This window comes from Lathyrus oleraceus, chromosome 4 (genome assembly GCF_024323335.1).
Source record: "Lathyrus oleraceus cultivar Zhongwan6 chromosome 4, CAAS_Psat_ZW6_1.0, whole genome shotgun sequence".
Lineage (NCBI taxonomy): Eukaryota > Viridiplantae > Streptophyta > Magnoliopsida > Fabales > Fabaceae > Lathyrus > Lathyrus oleraceus.
In genome coordinates this window covers 483,830,109-483,849,242 of record NC_066582.1, presented here as the reverse complement: position 1 = coordinate 483,849,242, position 19,134 = coordinate 483,830,109, and positions in this window count along the sequence as shown.

Here is a 19,134-nt window from a genome sequence, read left to right as displayed (position 1 = left end):
AAAAAAAACACAATTCTATTTTAAATACAAAGATATAAATATGGAACTTTTAATTTAAAAAACACAATTCTATTTTAAATACAAAAATCTAAATAGGAGACTTTCAATTTTAAAAAAACATACATGTTTCTAAAAAATGCAAATTCTAAATATGGGACTTTTGAAGCAAAGAAATCTCATGGATTAAACCAAAATGGTCGGACAAAATTGGGGTATGACAAATGTAAGGATGGTTACTTAGAGTGGTACGTTATAATATCACACCCTCACATCATATAACCTATTCGGCCTACTGGTGGTGTTGGACCTTCCCATGATATGGAGGATCTTTAGATGATGTGCCACAACCTCCACCTGGTTTGACTGAACACTAGCGACTGTAGAGGATAACACTTCTTTCAGATAACCTCATGGGTTTTAAAAACCTAGAGTGTGAGATGAATGTCGGGTTGTCTTAGATAGCACACATTGCATGTGATGGACCTGAATAGATTTTATTAGTTTGTGTATTTTTTGATGTTGTTGACATTATTTGTATATTATTGATATCTTTCTTAACATGTCATTAGATAAAAAAAATGAACTAAAAATTGATGTTAAAGTTTGTACCGAATGAATTATGGCCACTTATTAATATTCTGACGTGTCAAATTTTTTGAGTGCTACAACATATTTAAAGTGTATTTTTTCATCTACCATCGATCCTTTAAAATAAAATTGTATGATTTTATCAAATAATCCTTCCAAGTTTTTTTTAGTTTACATTACCATTTGAATATATAGATAATAATAAATATCTCAAATAAATCATTACTAAACCTCTAATTACATCCTCAAACAAAATTATTTTCAGCCCTTCCCACCAAAATCAATTCACATGCCAAGAGTGACTCACATTTAACATTTATCTTCTACTCTCCAAGTATCTCTCTAATGTCTCTCTCCTTCCTTGCTCTGTTTCTCTTTTTCTCTCCGACAACTACTCGAATAAAAAATGGTGTCACCAACAATCAACTTCGTCGCTCAAACACGACATCTCAGACAAGTTTGAACTTTTAATCTGATAGTATATTGTTTCTTCTTTGATGAAATCGCTGCAAAACCCTGCTTTTTGGTGTTGTCGATTTTGTCCACTTTGTATAAACAACTGCGATTTTTGACATAAGTTTCAACAACTCCGATTTTTTGTTGTTTGTATCAATGACTATGATTTTGTGAAGCTTTTTATTTTTCATGCTTCTGTATTTGCAGATTCAAAAGTTGTTTTGTATTCATATAGTATATGTAATCTGATGCAAGTTACGAGAAATCGATTTGTGTTTCTCTTCATACATGATCTCATGATTTTTATACCATGCAAGTCTTTTTACTTTGCTCTGACATTGGTATATTTTTTACGTAGATGTTACTTTGTTCTATCAATGGTTTTAGTTGTATCGATGGTTTTACTTTACTCTTCATATTATTCATGTTTTTTCATGTTTTTCAATTGTTTTTTCTAACTTATCTTCATATGATGAGTTCTTATGATTTTTCCAGAAGTTGTTTTGTGTTCATATAATATATGTAATCTGATGCAAGTTATGTTGCGAGAAATGGATTTGTGTTGCTCTTCGTACATGATCTCATAATTTTTATACCCTACAAGTCTTTTTACTTTGCTCTGTCATTGGTATGTTTTTGATGTAGATGTTACTTTGTTATGTCATTGATTTTAGTTGTATCATTAGTTTTACTTTGCTCTTCATATTATTTATGTTTCTCAATTGTTTTTTCTAACTTATCTTCATATGATAATTTCTTATCATTTTGCCAGATTTTTAAGCAACCATGTCAAGACCACCTATTCTCACCAAGGATTTGGTGAAAGGAAATCAAGTGTAGAAAATGCTAATTCGAGTTGTTGACCTTTGGGTTGTTTAAGAGAAAAGTGGACCACAGTATATCGAAATGGTCATACAAGATGCAAAGGTAACCGGTTGCAGCTCTGTTTGTATATATCTTTCGAATGCTTCCTTTAAATGAACATCCATATTGCAGGGTGATCAAATTCACGTGACAACTCAGAACCGAGAGTTTAAAGATTGGATTGAATAACTTATGGAGAATGAAATATATTGTCTTTACAATGGAGAGCCAATGGTTAATGACGACACTTTCAAAGTATGCCCCAACAAGCTGAAACTTGTATTCAATGGAGGAACCACTGTTTCAAAAATGGAAATACCCAAAATACCGTCACACCAATTCAAGGTTAAGTAAATTTTCGATTTTCTTACTGGAAAATTCAGCAATGATCTCTTATATGGTAGGTTTTTTTATTATGTTTACCTATCACGTGTTATACGTTCTTTGACTCTTGATGCGTTTTCACCTAACTACAATTCAACTTTATGAATTCTTTGTAACTTTTTTTTTCTTATGTTTTAGACATTATAGGTGTTCTTCAAGATATTGTCAAAATGCAAATGGGAGGTGGTGGTAAGAAATCTTGTGCCAATATAACTCTACATGATAAAGTTAGAAATGTGATTGAGGCCACGTTATGGGAAGATTACGGTAAACAATTCATGAACTATAACATCTCAAACAACTCTCTTGGTCCAAGACTCCTTATCTTAACACATGCGTGGTGTAAGAAAAATCAAGGCTAACCATCTATTCCTATGGTTTGACAATAGCTTTGTTTCTTGCATTGTATTTGGTTCTAATCAGTAACTAAAGTTCTCTATCTGAGGTGCAACATCTGGATTGCCTAGCCTATCAAACGCATGGAATGGATCGAAGCTTCACATTAACTTAAACCATCCCCAAGATCACACTTTTAAATACAAGTATGAAAATTTGTTCTACACTTTGCATTTTATCCAAACTTTACTACTATTAAGTATACAGAGCTATCCTTCATGTATTTTGCATTTACATTTTGGCGCAGGTTAGCATCAACCCAATCAACAATTGCCTTGTCTCACTCTCTCACCCAAACATTAGATTCATTTGTATAGTCTGGCAATAAAAAACAGACACAACCTAATGAGGTCAAGAGTATCCGTCATATTAGTGAACTTGACAAGGTTTGTCGTAGTCTTTAGCGTTCATAAGTGATTGTCTTAATCATATATTTTCTGACAAATTAAGGTACCAATCTAGGATTGTTTTGCCACAACCATTGGGACTACCAAACGATTTAAGGCCTTCAAATTTGGATGGTATTTTGAGGCGTGCCTGGTTTGCAAGACATCAAACAAGTCCCATAGAACCAAATTTGAATGTGTTTGTGGAGTTAAAGATGTTGATCTAGTTTCAAAGTAAGACTTCAACTTCATTATCCAATTTACATGTACTACTTATGAACCTTTTTTACTTACATATACGACTATTATTTTCATGTGTTAGATATAAAATAGAAATTGAAGTCAAGCTTGATAATCATGTGGGATGCTTTGTCTTTTAGGATAAAGATTGTATCCCATACATTAATATGACTGCCAGGGATATGAAGACCCCACTTAGAGTAGATCTTTTTGTGTAGTTTCTCATAAAATAGCTAGCTTGTTGCATGATAAAACTTCTGATTATGTTCAATGACTCTAAGGACCTTTTAGAACCCCTTCAATATATGATGGTTGTGTAATATTGATCCCCAAGGAGAACGCTTTGTATGATCAATGAAAAGACCCCACCTAGAGTAGATCTTTTTCTGAAGTTTGTCATAAACCCGTTTTCCTGTTGCATGGCAAAATTCTGATTGAGGTCCACTACTCTATGTACCCTTTTGTCCAAACCCTAGAGCTATCCTCGGTGAGGGTTCGGGTAGAAACGTTTATAGGCTATCCAATTATAAGAAGCCTTCCCAAATAGGTTGTTATATGGTTCTATCACTTATATCGTCTTGAGACCACACATGAAATTGCATTAAAAATATGCATAAACATGGCATTGCATTTTTGTATAAAAATAACAAAATGTTCATGCATCCGCATCCATCAGCATGAATGCATAGCATTTTCCAAAACAAACAAACAAAAACTCATTCCGCCTTTGTCCATAATCATCCAGTTGATTTCCCTACACCCATATAGAACTTGTGGTAGATGTTGAAAGACGATAGAGCATTTGAAGTATGATCAAGCGGAAATAAGAGGGAATATAAAATTCTTAAAAGACCAGGTAGACCAGATGCCAGAAGTTGTGGTAGCTATGACAAAGAAAAATCTTCAGCATGTTGTTGCAGAGAATGTCGGTCCCCATTAGGCTTTACCGTGGTGACTAACAACATGTATGATTTTTCCCATGAATATCCTCCTCTACAAGTGGATGTTCCTACTCAATCTCAGATTGTTCATATCCCAATATCAAGTGAGATCCATATTATGCATAAGAACCTCAATATTCATATTGATGAAATGGATCCTCAATTTAAAAGGAACGTTCCAAATATTCAGAGTGCCTGCCTGATGACAAAAATGGAGCATTCTAAGTTGCTGAAGTCGTAGAAAAAAGTCGTGATCCGGAGAAATAATTGAGGGTTATGGAAGGCCTTAACACTTTGAGTCTTGATGGCGTGCGTTTAGTGCTAGATCTGGTTATACCCCCAAAATATAAAGTACCTAGCTTCAAGAAGTACAAAGGGGATAGCAGCCTAAGGCTCCATTTGGTGACGCTCTACCAAAAAATGGCCTCCCATACTCACGATGATAAGTTAATAATTCACTATTTTCAAGACAGTTTGAGTGAGGCATCATTGAGTTGGTACATGAAGTTATAAAGTATCCATATTCAATCTTGGATGGACCTAGCCAATACATTTTTTAAGCATTACCAGTAAAACTTGGACATGGCTCCAGATCGAAGGCAATTGCAAAGCTTATCTTAAAAGAGCGACAAATCCTTTAAAGGATATGTGAAACGATGGAGAGATATGGTAGCTCAAGTGCAACCACCAATCTTAGATAGAGAATTGGTTGACATGTTCATGGATACCTTACAGGACACTTACTTTGAGAGAATGGTAGGCAACACGTCATCAGAATTCTCTGACCTGGTGAAAGTGAGAGAGTGCATCGAGAGCAGTCTCAAGAGCGGAAAAATCTAAGACGCCTCGAGCAGCCAGGCTAGCAAGAATGAACCCCTTAGCAGTTCCCAAGAGGAAGACGAGGATGACATTAATGCAGTCATGGAAAATGTTGAGTATTCTCACAGGGCACCAACAAGACCTTATGGTCCTTCATCTTTTCAGCGGTCACCATTTTCAGCATCACGTTATCCTATTGGTCAACCAAAAATGCCTAGAACACCATACCAACATCCTTGAATTGCTTCTCATTCAAACCAACGAGCCTAGGTTCGAGGATATCATAATCAACATTAGAACCAACATAGGCCTTAAAACAATCTGGAAAGAAGGAATGCTTCTCTTGATCCAATTCCTACGATGTACAGTCAATTTTTACATCCTTTGATTCAAAGCTCGTTGGTGGATCCCAAACCTATGAAGTTGGTTCCAGAACCATTCTCTCCTAGGTACAATCCCTATGTGAAATATGGGTATCATGCCAAATCAATAGGGCACTCGACCGAGGAATGCAAAGCTTTTAAAGCTAGAGTACAATAGTTGATCGAAAGCTAGTGCATAGCCTTTCTAGAAGGAAACCTGATGGTGAACATCAACCTCTCGCTTGGATGAATGTGAAAACCTCACGGGGCATCTTTTGAAGTCAGTGGATCAGATATGAAGTCTTCCTCAATGCTGACACTCATGGGACATTGTTATCATTTGCATTTGTAATTTCTTTTTCTGTTAGATGCTACTTGTTTTTAAATCTTGTTTGTTTTTAATAGTAATATTAATGAAGTGATCATGCATTTTCTAAATCAATCCATTCATATTCACTCTTGCTATTTACCCTTCATTTATATTAGATATATATATATATATATATATATATATTATATAATATATATATATATATATATATATATATATATATATATATAATATATATATATATATAATATATTATATATATATATATATATATATATATATATATATATATAATATATATATATATATATATATATATATATATATCCCTTTCACTTATCTTTATCAAACTTTTGTTTAAGCAAATATTGGAGGGAGGATGATGAAATCCAAAAACCTGAAATTATTGTGGTATGTTTTTGAATAGAACTTTGTTAATGATGTAATACATTGTTTCAAGTCCCCAAACACCGAAGAGATAAGGAGTTAGTCCATAGTCAACCACTTTGAGCCTAGAAGCTGGTTTTTATTTTTTAGAATTAAAAACCCTTCATCTTTACCGGGGGTAAAGTAGTTTGTTCAATTAATCTGACTTTTGAATTCAAATTGCAAGAGAAAACATCCCACATGAGGATAACCATATGCTATCCTTCGCACACGTCATGAAGTGTCGAAAAAGTTCTGAAAAGAAAAGAAAAATTATAGTGGTTGATCCTCACCAACCAATTACATGGCAGTCATAACCTTTTAAAAAAAGGATTCCGCTAAGTCAAACAACACAAAAGACGACTTAGGAAAAAATCAAGGCATCCTGGTGGACTGAAAGTTTCAAAGAAGCGGTCCAGGCAAAAAAATTTGGGAAAAAAATCAATCAAAAGAGGTCGTCAAAATCCTCAAGAAAAACAAAATAAAGTGACTGCCATTTCAAGAAAATCTCATCTTGAATCCTCATATTTACCGTCACACCTTTGAAGGCTCTTGGAAGTAGAATCCATGCGTTGAATTAACTGAACGTAAGAATGAAGATCATCAAGAAGAAGGGGTGAGTTAAATTAAATTTTGAGTCTTATATCCTTTGTTTTGAAAATCGTGAACCAGAACATGTTACAGCCCTTAAAAGACCTAATTGAGGCATGGTTTATTTTGAAAGCATACCACATCAAGGTTGCATTAACCCGACTCCAAAAGATCTTTGCTAATCATTTATATTGATTACAATCTTCTACCCTGTGAATGGTTAGATCGGTATTGTATTATGATCATTGACCCGTTCACCGTATTTCACCAAATTGATATTAATAAATTTTGATTTCAAAATTTTTCATTAGCACTACATTAAAATTACCATTTTTGAATGCGTTATTTTAACTACAAGTCAGCATTTAGCATCAAAGGAATCCCAACAATATACAGTTAGTTAAAGAACTTAATCAAGTGAAAGAAGTCCAATTAGGGGAAAATCATTTTTGAGTATAGGTCAATCCGAGCCAATCACCCCAAGAGTTGGTTAGTCAATAGAAAATTGCTTCAAGACTCAGACTAGGGTGAGCTACCACAAAGAGCTCAATGGGTCGAATCTTTTAGAGGCTGATCAATCAGAAATCTCTCATTCCAAGAATTGGTTAATCAGGGGCAGACCACTACAATATTTAAACATAGGGGCTATCCACCTCAAAATTATGCCAAGATGCTTCCAGACTCCTTTCAAGGTAAACATCTCCAAAAACCCAAAGGATTGGGCAAGTAGCCACAAAGGGGCAAGTCCTCTCCATGCCTTCAAGCCGCTCAAGCAAGCCATACGTCAACAACTGTTGAGTTCGATATGATTTTCTAGGAATCATGCTAACACCCCAATAAATAACCTAGTTCCTTTAACAAAGAAATATTTTCTACTCAGAACTATGTATCCTTGAGTTCTCCATCGCACCCGGAGATACGTAGGAGTAGGATTTTGAAATCTTGTCAAACACATTAATAAAAAATCCAAAAACATTTCTCTTTTCTTTTTTCTCGCTCAAATAAGTAGAATATCGCAAACTAACATCATGCTAACATTAATTCAATACTAACTAAACGGTTCTCGTTGAGTACAACAGACGTGATGGGTGTTAATACCTTCCCCTTGCGTAATTGACTCCCGAACCCTAATTTGGTTGTGACGACCATAATCACTGTATTTATTTTAGGATTTTATCGATATTTTCCCTTTCCCTCTTTGGAAATAAATAAAGTTCAACAACGACTCTGTTGGTCCATCCCATGAGCGTACGATTACGCTTTGCGAGTGTCGTGTTCTCTTTTTTTTAGGTACGACAGGTTGCATTAGTATCATGCACATTCGGTTGTGGCTAATCTTCCCTGTTTATCAATGCTTCCAGAGTCTCTAAGATGTTACTCATCATGCCTTTGAGTGTATCGATCTCTTCTCTCATAATTTCCTGACCCTTTTTCAAATTTTCCATCTTTCTCCTAGAATTAATGCATGTTCCTTAGGAGTTCCGTTGAATCAGCTTGCCTTATTAACTGTTAGTATTTCTGAGGATGGAAAAATGGAATTAGTTTTTTTTTGTGGATAAATGTGGTATGCATGGATTTTTTTTTGTTTTCTGAGATGCCAAAAGTTTTTTATTTTATGAAAATGCAATGCCATGTCATGTATTGACGCAATGCAATGTCATGTGTGGGCTCAGGTGAAGTGATTTCGAATGTTCTGAATATGGATTCCTATGGAGGAAAGGTTTTGAGCGCTTTGCACACAGTGATTCTCATACAAGTAAGCTTTAGGGTTTTATCAAGTTCCTAGATTCATGGATCCTATGTGAGAGTATTTTCACTGATAACAAATTACTTATTAAACAACAATATCCTCAAGAGGATCTACTCTAGATGAGGTTTTCATGCCAACCAAACAAGACATACGTCAAGAAGGCCAACACCACGCAACCATCAATCCTAATAACCATGGGTTTGTGGTTCTAACAAGGTTACTAGAGTCATAAGCCTAACATGAGAATATTGCCACCAATGGAAAATTACTTGCTAGACAATAATACCCCCAAGAGGATCTACTCTAGGTAAGGTTTTCATGCCAACCAAACGAGACATACATTAAGAAGGCTAACACTATGCAACCATCAATCTTAGACTCTTTCTCAGGCTCAGGTATAAAGCCTTTCTCACAATGTGTAAAAGCAATCAGAATATCCAATCCACGCCGTATAAGAAACATACAGTAAATAAGTAAACATAATAATAACACATAAGAGATAATAGATTAAAAGAAGGTAAAATAAAGAAAATAAAAAATTCTAACACTTATCTCAAGGCTAAATAAGCTAGGTTTCACACTCTAGAAAGTCCCGAGCAGGCCATATGTCATAGCGCAAAAAATACCCCGAGTGTGCGAACGCTCAAAATACAACAGAGTCGCCACCAAATTTTATTTTTTAAAGGGAAAATGTCAATAAAACCCTAAAAGAACAAAAATATGTCTGTCGTAACCAAATTCAGGTTCACGAGTCGGTTATGCATGGAGAAGGTATTAACACCCTACACATCTGTTGTACTAAACGAGAACCGTTTAATTAGTTGTGTGAATAAGATAGTTAGCGTATGTTATTTGGTTTTTTCTAATTAGGTATGAAAGGAGAAGGACTAAAAATAAGTTTTTTATTAGGGTGCTTGACGAGACGTTGAATCTCACTCCTACGTACCCTAAGTGCAATGGAAAACTCAAAGCTATGTATATCTAGGCGAGAAAACATAGTTTTTTTTCTTCTTATGGTGCTTGACAAGATTCTGAGTCTTAATCCTATGTATCCCCAGGTGTGATGGGGAATTCAAAGTTACATAGTTCTAGGTAGAAAATGTTTGTTTGTTGGTCGATTTTAACGAAAGATGTTTAAGTCGTATTAGATCGGAAAACATTGCTTGCTACCCAAACATGGAAGTAAGGAAAGTTGTGCGTCCATCACATCAGAATGAATAAAACATAATTTGGATTCTCATAGATTTTGTTTAATCAAATTCAAGCAGACAACGCTGATTGCTACTCATACATGGAAGGATTTAAGCGTTTGTTCGTGCTTCATATCGGAATGGATAAAACATCATTCATTTTATGAAAAAGTTTACGTCGTGCTAAGGTGAAAAAAAGGGGTTTGATTGCTTGAGTTTGTTTTTATGTGGAAGACGAGTATTCAAAAGGTAATCTATTATAACTTGTATCCAAATACTCGGGGACTAGGATGGATATTACATCCAACTAATCCTTTTTCATCTGAATTATTGTGAAAGTTATGAGGCGAATTAAGTTATGATTCCTTTATGGAAGACAAACATTTGAAAGACAGGCCATTACGACTTGTATCAAAATATTTAGGGACAAGGATGAATATTATGTGCAACTTTCATCTGAGAAAGGAAGAACTTAATTCAGTTAATTATTGTATTTTGAATGGGAGACGAGTACTCGAAAGGAAAACTATTATGGTTTGTATTCTAATGCTCAGGGACTAGGATGGATATTACGTCCAACTAATCCTATAGAAAAAACAAATAAAAAAAACAACAAGAGATGGCATCAACGACCGTCCATCTCTATATTTCTTTCTCAAATTCAATTTTTTATTAATCTTTAATTAATTTATCAAAACCAAATAATTGGAAAAGACAAAATCTCATTAACTCCTCTCTCTTCCCCCCTCATGCTTCTTTCTCGTTTTTGCTCTGCCTCTCTCTCATTCAAACTTATTTGAACCAAACAAAAAACTCAAACAATCCTATCTCTCTCGATATCAAACATATGTTCTCTAACACTCTTAAACTTTATCAATCTCAACAACAACATAGAAGCTAAGGAAGAACAAACACAAAGCCAAACCCGACCTTCATCTTTTTCACGGTTCCAAATTCATTTTTCAGATAAAAAAAATATCTAAATCAAAACCTGCTCACGACCTGGTTTGCATTCAAAAATCAAGACAAAAACACATATAAATATCATAATATGTATGAACAATAACAAATTCAGAGATCAGTTTATGAACATCAAGCTCTAGGTTATTGGTTTGCACTGATCTTGCAGGTTTAACATGAACAAAGGTCATATACATGCACAACAGAGTAAATTGAGCGAGAAAACCGAAAAAATGAAAAAATCAACCAACCCAAACTTAGCATTTTTTCAGAAACCAACAAATTTTTCGACAATGTTGAAGATTATGGTGAGTCATTCCTACATTCCGACAAGCTTCAACCAGACTCTGGCGAGCTCCATTTTTCAAGGTAAATGTGATTTTGAGATCATTTTCAATTGTTTTCGCTTATGTTTCTCTTTTAATTCTTCTAAAATCTCTAATTCACTATAATTTGCTTTGACTCATCTCCTTATTTGAGGTTTTTGTTTTTGCGTTTTGAGGTGAGAAATGAAGGTGCATTTATGGTGACTTGAAGGTAGTAATTATAATGAGGTCAAAGATGTAATGATGGTGATGCTAATGGCTCATAGGTGAAGAGCGAGAGGTGAAAAAAGATTAAAGGGGATGACTCGGTTAGGTGATGTTCTGCTAAGAGTTCAGAGTTTCTTCAAGGTGAAGAAACTCTCAACAATGGTGAAAGAAAATCTACAAAGATTTGGTATTTTTTTGTGTTAGTTGTTGCCTGATTTTTCTCTTCCTCTTGTCCATTCTTATAGCAGTGAAATATGTGTGAGACTTGTTGAAAATTATGTTAGAATTAAGGGGGAAAGTGAGTGAAGGTTTTTTTGTGTGAAATATTAGCAATCTTTATGAAAGGTTGAGGGATGATGGAGATGAATGGTGAGGATTGCTTCAAGTTATGATCTATGTGCTTATGTGTGAGGATTGAGAACATTTTCCAAAGTTGTTAGGAATTGGTTTTGTCCATAGCATAGGCATGTATGGCAATGTTGATGGATGTTATAATTGTGAAGTTGGTTAGAATTTGCACTATGAACATGGTTTTCACGTGAGTCTTGTATGTAAAATGTATGATGTATGATGTAATTGGATGAGAATAACAATGAAAGTTCTATTTTGTCATTTTTTTTCAAATTTATCTTATATGTACTTTTTTTATGATTTTTCTCATTAATCAGTTTTTCCTCTTATGCAAATTAAAAAAGAATGTATGAAATGTATGAGATAGACTAAGTGATGCAATGTATGATAAATAAATACCATAAGATAGTTTAAATATTTTTGAAATTTTGTCTTATATGCACGTTAGAAACCGAATGAAAAAGGCAAATGTATGGGATCATGGACATGACCATTCTTGTTAAAAGAAATAATAATTTATTTTGCAATAAAATGCATGTGATCAAAATATATAAACAAGACATGATATTTTAGATTAGAAAGTTAAAATGAATAAATCAAAATATGAATAAAAAAGAAAAATATGCAAAATGTGACAAAATTGCAAGTTGACCAGATGAATTAAAAATGTCAGGGCAAATTTATGGTACGACAACTACCCCTATTTAATTACCTTTAACTAAAGAATATGGATGATGACAGTCTTCACATAATCGTGGTGAAAGATAATTAAATACAAAGGATCCAAAATTTGTCTTTCGAATAGAGATGAAATGGAATGAAATGAGTTATGGAAGAATGCCTTTAGTGGGGAATGGAAGTTGGAAGATGGATTCACTAGGGGTTAACTAAGGCAATTTGTGAAGAAGCTCCACTAAGGAATATATCCAAAAAGAATGACTGTGGAGAACACTTCTTGCGGATGCTACAAAAGAAGGGCGAGTTCTTGATTCTCTTAGAACTAACCAAGTGGCATTAAACAATCCTTGTAAAGAAATGGTGGATTTTGGATTCTCACAAAATGAACCAAATGGCATCTGACTATCCTCATATTCAAAATGTGAGTTACGGCACCGCTCGTAACAAAATAATGGGTTTCAGATTCTCACATAATGAACCAAATGACATTCGATAATCCTCAGATTCAAAAAGTGAGTTACAATATTGCCCATAACAAAATGGTGGGTTCTAGATTCCCACAAAATGAACCAAATCCCATTAGACAATTCTCGGATTCAAAGAGTGAGTTACGACATCCCTCTTAACAAAATGATGGGTTCTGGATTCTCACAGAACAAAATGGTGGGTTATGGGTTCTCACATAACAAAATGTTGGGTTCTAGATTCACACAGAATAAAATGGCGGATTCTAGATTCTCATAGAACAAAATGATGGGTTGTGGATTCTAATAGAAAAAAAGGTGGATTCTGGATTCTCACATAACAAAGTGGTGAGTTCTGGATTCTCACAGAACAAAATGGTGGGTTATGTGTTTTCACAGAATAAAAAGGTGGGTTCTGGATTCTCTCAGAATAAAATGATGGGTTCTAGTTTCTCATCGAAAAAAATGGTGGATTCTGGATTCTCACGAAACAAAATGGTGGTCTTATTGTGAAATTTAAAGTTCAAATTTAAATGTATATTCAACCTAATAATGTCGAAACTGTCTATTACCTATTGAGATAGGTCTCACATATAATCACGTATTGATTCTCACAATTAATAGGGTATAAAAAATTTCAATGATTGAGAAATGATTCAATTTGGTCAAGACGTTATTTTGAGTAGGAGAATTTGTCCTTAGCACCTTTAAAATTCAACTTGACACCTCCATTTTTACCTAATGTTAAAAATATTCCTCTAAAAAAACCTCTTGCAAAATTTGGTAGATTAATAAAAAAATTGATACGCAAACAAAAAAATCTAGTAAGCCAATTAAAAATTCGAGTATGCATTTTTACTAGTTTTTCCAAACAAAAAAAATTGGTGTGTGTAAAAAATTACGAGTCTTTTTCAAAAGTACCATATATTATTGGATTTTTACCATAACCCTGAAAAAACCGATAGTTTAAATTTATCGGTTTTTCCAAAAAGTTTCCGAGGTTACCGTTTTTTTAAAAACGGCAGTGATTACCAAATTTTTCGACAACCTCTAAAAAAACCGACGTTATTAATTTTTAACGGTTGGAATTTTTCCGATACTTTTCTAGGGTTGTGATTGCACCAAAATTTTTGTGTGGTCCATAATGATTCAAAACTTGTATAAATATGCATCATATGTTGTTAAAAAAAGCATCAGAATGTATTAATATTGGTATCTCGTGTTTGTGTACTTCAATGGCGTGAAACCTCCAGTTGATTCTAGGTTTATTGAGGAGACATCTCTTAATGTTCTAAAATTCGAACTAGATAATCTTGTGCACCATACGGACAACATAAATGTGGTTAAGATCAAGTATAGTTCACCACCAATCGATAATGAAGGAATTTTAGGTTCAATAAGTTTGAGATGAAGATAGGTGACGATTTAAAAGTCATATGAATCACATATCACTGATACGAAACAAAGGGTACGATCGAGGTGGATGTGACAATTGTCATATTAGTCGACGTTATTATCAAGATGTTGAAACATATTGATTCATCTTGTTAAGTTATGTTAAACAATGTTCATGTTAAGTAATATTCCAATCATTCTTATTCCATGCAATATGCAATGTAATTATATGCATTAAATATATTGAAATTAATACAACAGCCATTTGATAATGTTGTCTGTATTACTTACCTGAAAGTAAGTAACCACATTAAAGGAGTTAGAATAAGTATTTTTTTTTTCAAATTTAATTTTTATTAGTGATCTTTAACTCCTTTAATGTGTAGTAGCAAGTAATCGAAAACATTGATCTTTCTTTTTGATTTTTTTTTTAAATAATCATTCGAAAATAATCAATTATTCAAAAAAAATTACTAAAATAATCGGGTTTTGAAGAGGATGCGCCAAATGAATTGGCGCATCCCCAATGCATGAAGAGGAGGCGCCAATAGTATTGGCGCATGCATTGGGCTTCTCATGAGGAGGCACCAATGTTAGTGGCGCATGCATTGGACCCTCATGAGGAGGCGCCAATGCTAGTGGCGTCTGTGTGTGTTTGGTTGGTGTGGGCGCCAATTTATCTGACGCCTATGTGTGATTGGTTGTGTGGGCGCCAATCCCTCAGGCGCCCACGTGTTTTGTACCATTGATGTTCTGTCTCTATAAATACCACGCCTCGGATACAATTTTTTTCACTCAAAGTCATCTCCTAATACCATAATTTGTCTAGTTCAACCACCATCAATTTCAATTTTCTCAGTTTCAACAATGTCTGCATACATTCAGAAACGAAATGCTGATGTAATATTTTTCGTCGTTGCGGCTCCGATACAGATTCGACTTTGGAACACAAATACGTTTGAACGTCTTAATCGGACGTTGTACAGTTGGTTAGAGGGAGAAACTTGAGAGGATGAACAGATTAGAAGAATACAATGGCTTGTGTCCACGTTCAACCAAAACGGAGAAGTGTGCGAGTGAGTGGATATTAAGACCGACCAAGACGCTCGTAGGATGATGCATAACATGTTCAAAATTGTTTTGATGGTTGTAATTGCATAGTTCTTGTATTGTATTTTTTATAATCATTTGTTTTACTGTTTATGTAATGGTACTTTCGTCATAGACGTCTAATATGAAATAAATTTAGTTTTTCATATTTTGCAATAGAGGTACATGTAAATTTATCGGGTTGTGCTCGTTCCAACACTAGGACAGTTATTATGACTATGACCTGGGTGACGGCATGAACTACATAGTCTAACCATTTTGTTCGCTGTATCCATTTTGGTTCGAATCTGGGTGCTGTTTGGGCGACCTTTTTCCTTCTTTCGCATAACTTCGTTGTGCTAGACGATGTCCCTTTGATATTCTGGCCAATAATCCTCTTTTGCCACTACGGAAAAACTAATTTTATAAACATTTGAAAGGCTGGAGACTTTGTAAACTTCAGATAGCAAGTAGGATGGATCTCTTCGAACCTTTGAGCATGCCGCAATTACATGGGAGCAAGGGGTACAAAAGGCTTGGAACTTTCCACAGTCGCACCAACCTCTATCTAGTTCGAATCTGTATTGTTCCATCGACATGTCCTCATTGTGATCCATGGACTCGGAAACAATAAACCAACCTTTAGTTCGGTCAAATAGCGTAACCACGTGTGTGTTTGCTTTGGCAGCTTCATGTCTGATGAATTTCATTGAAGCATCACTAAACAACTGTCCAGATTGCAACACTGAACTCCATTTTAAGCGTCTGGTTTCAAACAACGCCCCTAGCCTGAAATATGTAGCCTACACCAAAGCGGTTATTGGTAGGTTAGGGATGTCTTTGAAGACAGAGGTCATTGATTCCACAAGATTTGTTGTCATGTGGCCCCAACGTTGACCGTTGTCGTATGCCCTAGTCCACTTCTCCAATGGAATACTATCAATCCACCGTACCGCATCTATGTTTGACAATCTTATTGCCTCGCGGTAGTGTTTGAAAGAAGGTTCTGATAATGTGTAACCTGCATTGACAACCTTCTTCCGCAACGTCTTATCTTTGATTTCCCGCATGAAATTCTGAGTAATATGTCTAATACATAACACATGCGTCGAAGGAGGATTTTGCCACTGATGGTTGAAGGGTGTCTGTCGGAGATCAAACATAAGTTAGGCTGAGGTGTAACGTGCAATCGGAGATTTCTTAGGAAAAAACTCCACCCCTCAGCAGTCTCCCCTTCAACTAGGGGAAAGGCGATTGGAAAAATATTGATGCTCCCATCTTGTGCCATTGCCATCAATAACGTTCCTTTGTATTTTCCGTACAACCATGTACCATCAATTTATATAATTGGTTTACAAAAAGAAAAACCTATGATACATGGTTGATACGCCCAGAATAGACGGTGAAATATTCTATTTCCAACAGCACACATACCATATGGTGTATAGGCGGGAAATGTTTCCATCTTGACAATTGTCCCGGGAGCATATTGTTTTAGAGCCAACAAATATTTTGGAAGTTGTTTGTAAGACTCCTCCCAATTGCCAAACAATTTTTCAACAACTTTTGTTCTAGCTATCCATGCTTTCCTATATGATGGAGTGTACTCGTACTCTTCCCTAATATACAAGATTATTGTACCCACACATTTCACCTTCTGATTGGTGAGTGTACTGTCACACTTGAGGACGTGTACATGTTGTTGGGTCTCCGTATAGATGAAAAGGTAGTGAATGGTAGAGTTAACCAAGACAATAATATCTGCTATGAATTATTGGGTGCCCCTTTATTAGACGACGAAACTGAGGGATACACATCTGGTCAAGCAAGGGGGCAAGGTGTAAATTTAAAATACCTTAAACAATATTATGTCAGTATAGTATTGTCCGACGATTCAACCGAGTATGAGAAAATAATAAAAGCTTGGTGTTATATTATGATTTTATTTGGTAATTTTTTGTTTCCAGAAAGTACAGGTAATTCTTTAAATATAATGTATTTACCTTTATTACGCAACATTAATAAGGTAAACAATTATAGTTGGGGTTCAACTGTGTTGACCCATCTATATAGTGCAATGTGTAGAACTGCAAAAAAAAATACATGTACTTTTTTTTCATGTGCATACTTGCTTCAAGCTTGGGGTTGGTCAAGAATGTCGTCGCTCGCCCAAATAAATGAGCGCTCATTTGTGTTCCCGTTTGCAACCAAGTAAGTCTAACACTTTACCATTTACGATTTAGTTAATTATATTTTATATTATAATTAACAGTAAATAATATTTTTCACTTCTTTTTTATCTTAGGTGGTCAGTAAGGGGAATGAACTACAACAGGTGTCCGAAACACGTTATTCTAGTCTATCACAATCTATTGGACCACATTGGACATGACGATGTAATAATCCTACCCAACTATATTTTAATTTAAAAATACTTCTCAAATAATTTTCCATCTAATCGTTTCGTATTGTTTTACAGTTTGTATGGAGACCATATCTGGGTCTGGATCATGATGTGAACCATGACGATGCTGCAGTTTGGACAGCGAAGACACCGATTATCCGATTCACTACGGTGGAAATGCACCAGAGTGACCGGGTCAAACTGCAGTTCGGAATGCTACAACAGATTCTAGAATCTCCCACGTGTTTGGGGAATTGGCATCAAAAAAGGGTTGTTGCACAATGGGATTATTCTGACTGGAGAGACTTTGCAAAAGGGATGTGTCGTCAATGGAGGAATCGACGACAACACATCTTGAACGAACCAGTCATCCATGGTGCAAGACCGACTCAACAATATATGACATGGTTTAGATCGGTAACAACTCAATAATTTGTATCTGAGCCGCCGTGTTTGATGGATCCACGTCAACTTGCTTCATCATCTTACGCCCCACAACAATTCACCACCCAACACCAATGTGAACCCACCAAAACCCAACAACCAACCACACAACATCAACCAACCACATACACACAACAACCAAACATCCAACATCGCAACCCGTTAATGCCAACCACCCAACAATCAACCATCCAATGTCGTAATCCATTCATACCATCCACTCAAACACAAAACCAAGAATCAAACCCCACAACCACAACCGTCTATAGCCCAGATGATTCATATGGGTCACTTCATCGTAGCCCCCCCACCAATGACCATCCAAACATCCCATCAACATAACACTAACCATTGTTTAACTATAGTACGCCCCAGGAACCATTGTTTCGTTTCCAAAACGACTCAATGGTCCAATTTAGGCAACTATACCGTCCCCAATTCACCCAACCACAACGACCTAACTACGATGACATGGGCACCGAACTCCATTACGGAAGCGTCCTTGGCCAGAGCCCATCCGGATATTGGGAGCAAATGATGACACATCTGTCAAATACCGCTGGAACTTCCGTCGGACCTTCCAACCAGCCATTGCTCGATCAGATCACCACAAAAAGACCCCAAACACCTTAAGAAAATCGTGGGAGACCTCAGAGACAAACTAGTGCACCGGGATGTGGAACAGGGGGATGTTATAATCGGGCTGATCATTAGTTTATTGTCAGTCCAATGTAACCAATTATTACATCATCAATGAATTTATTTATTTCCATTACTATTTCTTATTTATTAAATAATAATAATTAAAAATTGGCGCATACACTAACCAAACACACACAGGCGCCACTAGCATTGGCGCCTCCTCATGAGGAGCCCAATGCATGCGCCAATGCTATTGCGCCTCCTCTTCATGCATTGAGGATACGCCAATGCTATTGGCACCTCCTCTTCAAAACACGGTTATTTTGGTGATTTTTTTGAATAATTGGTTATTTTCGTTTTTTTAAATGGTTATTTTGAAAAAAAAATCTTCCTTTGTTTTCATATATATATATATATATATATATATATATATATATATATATATAATAT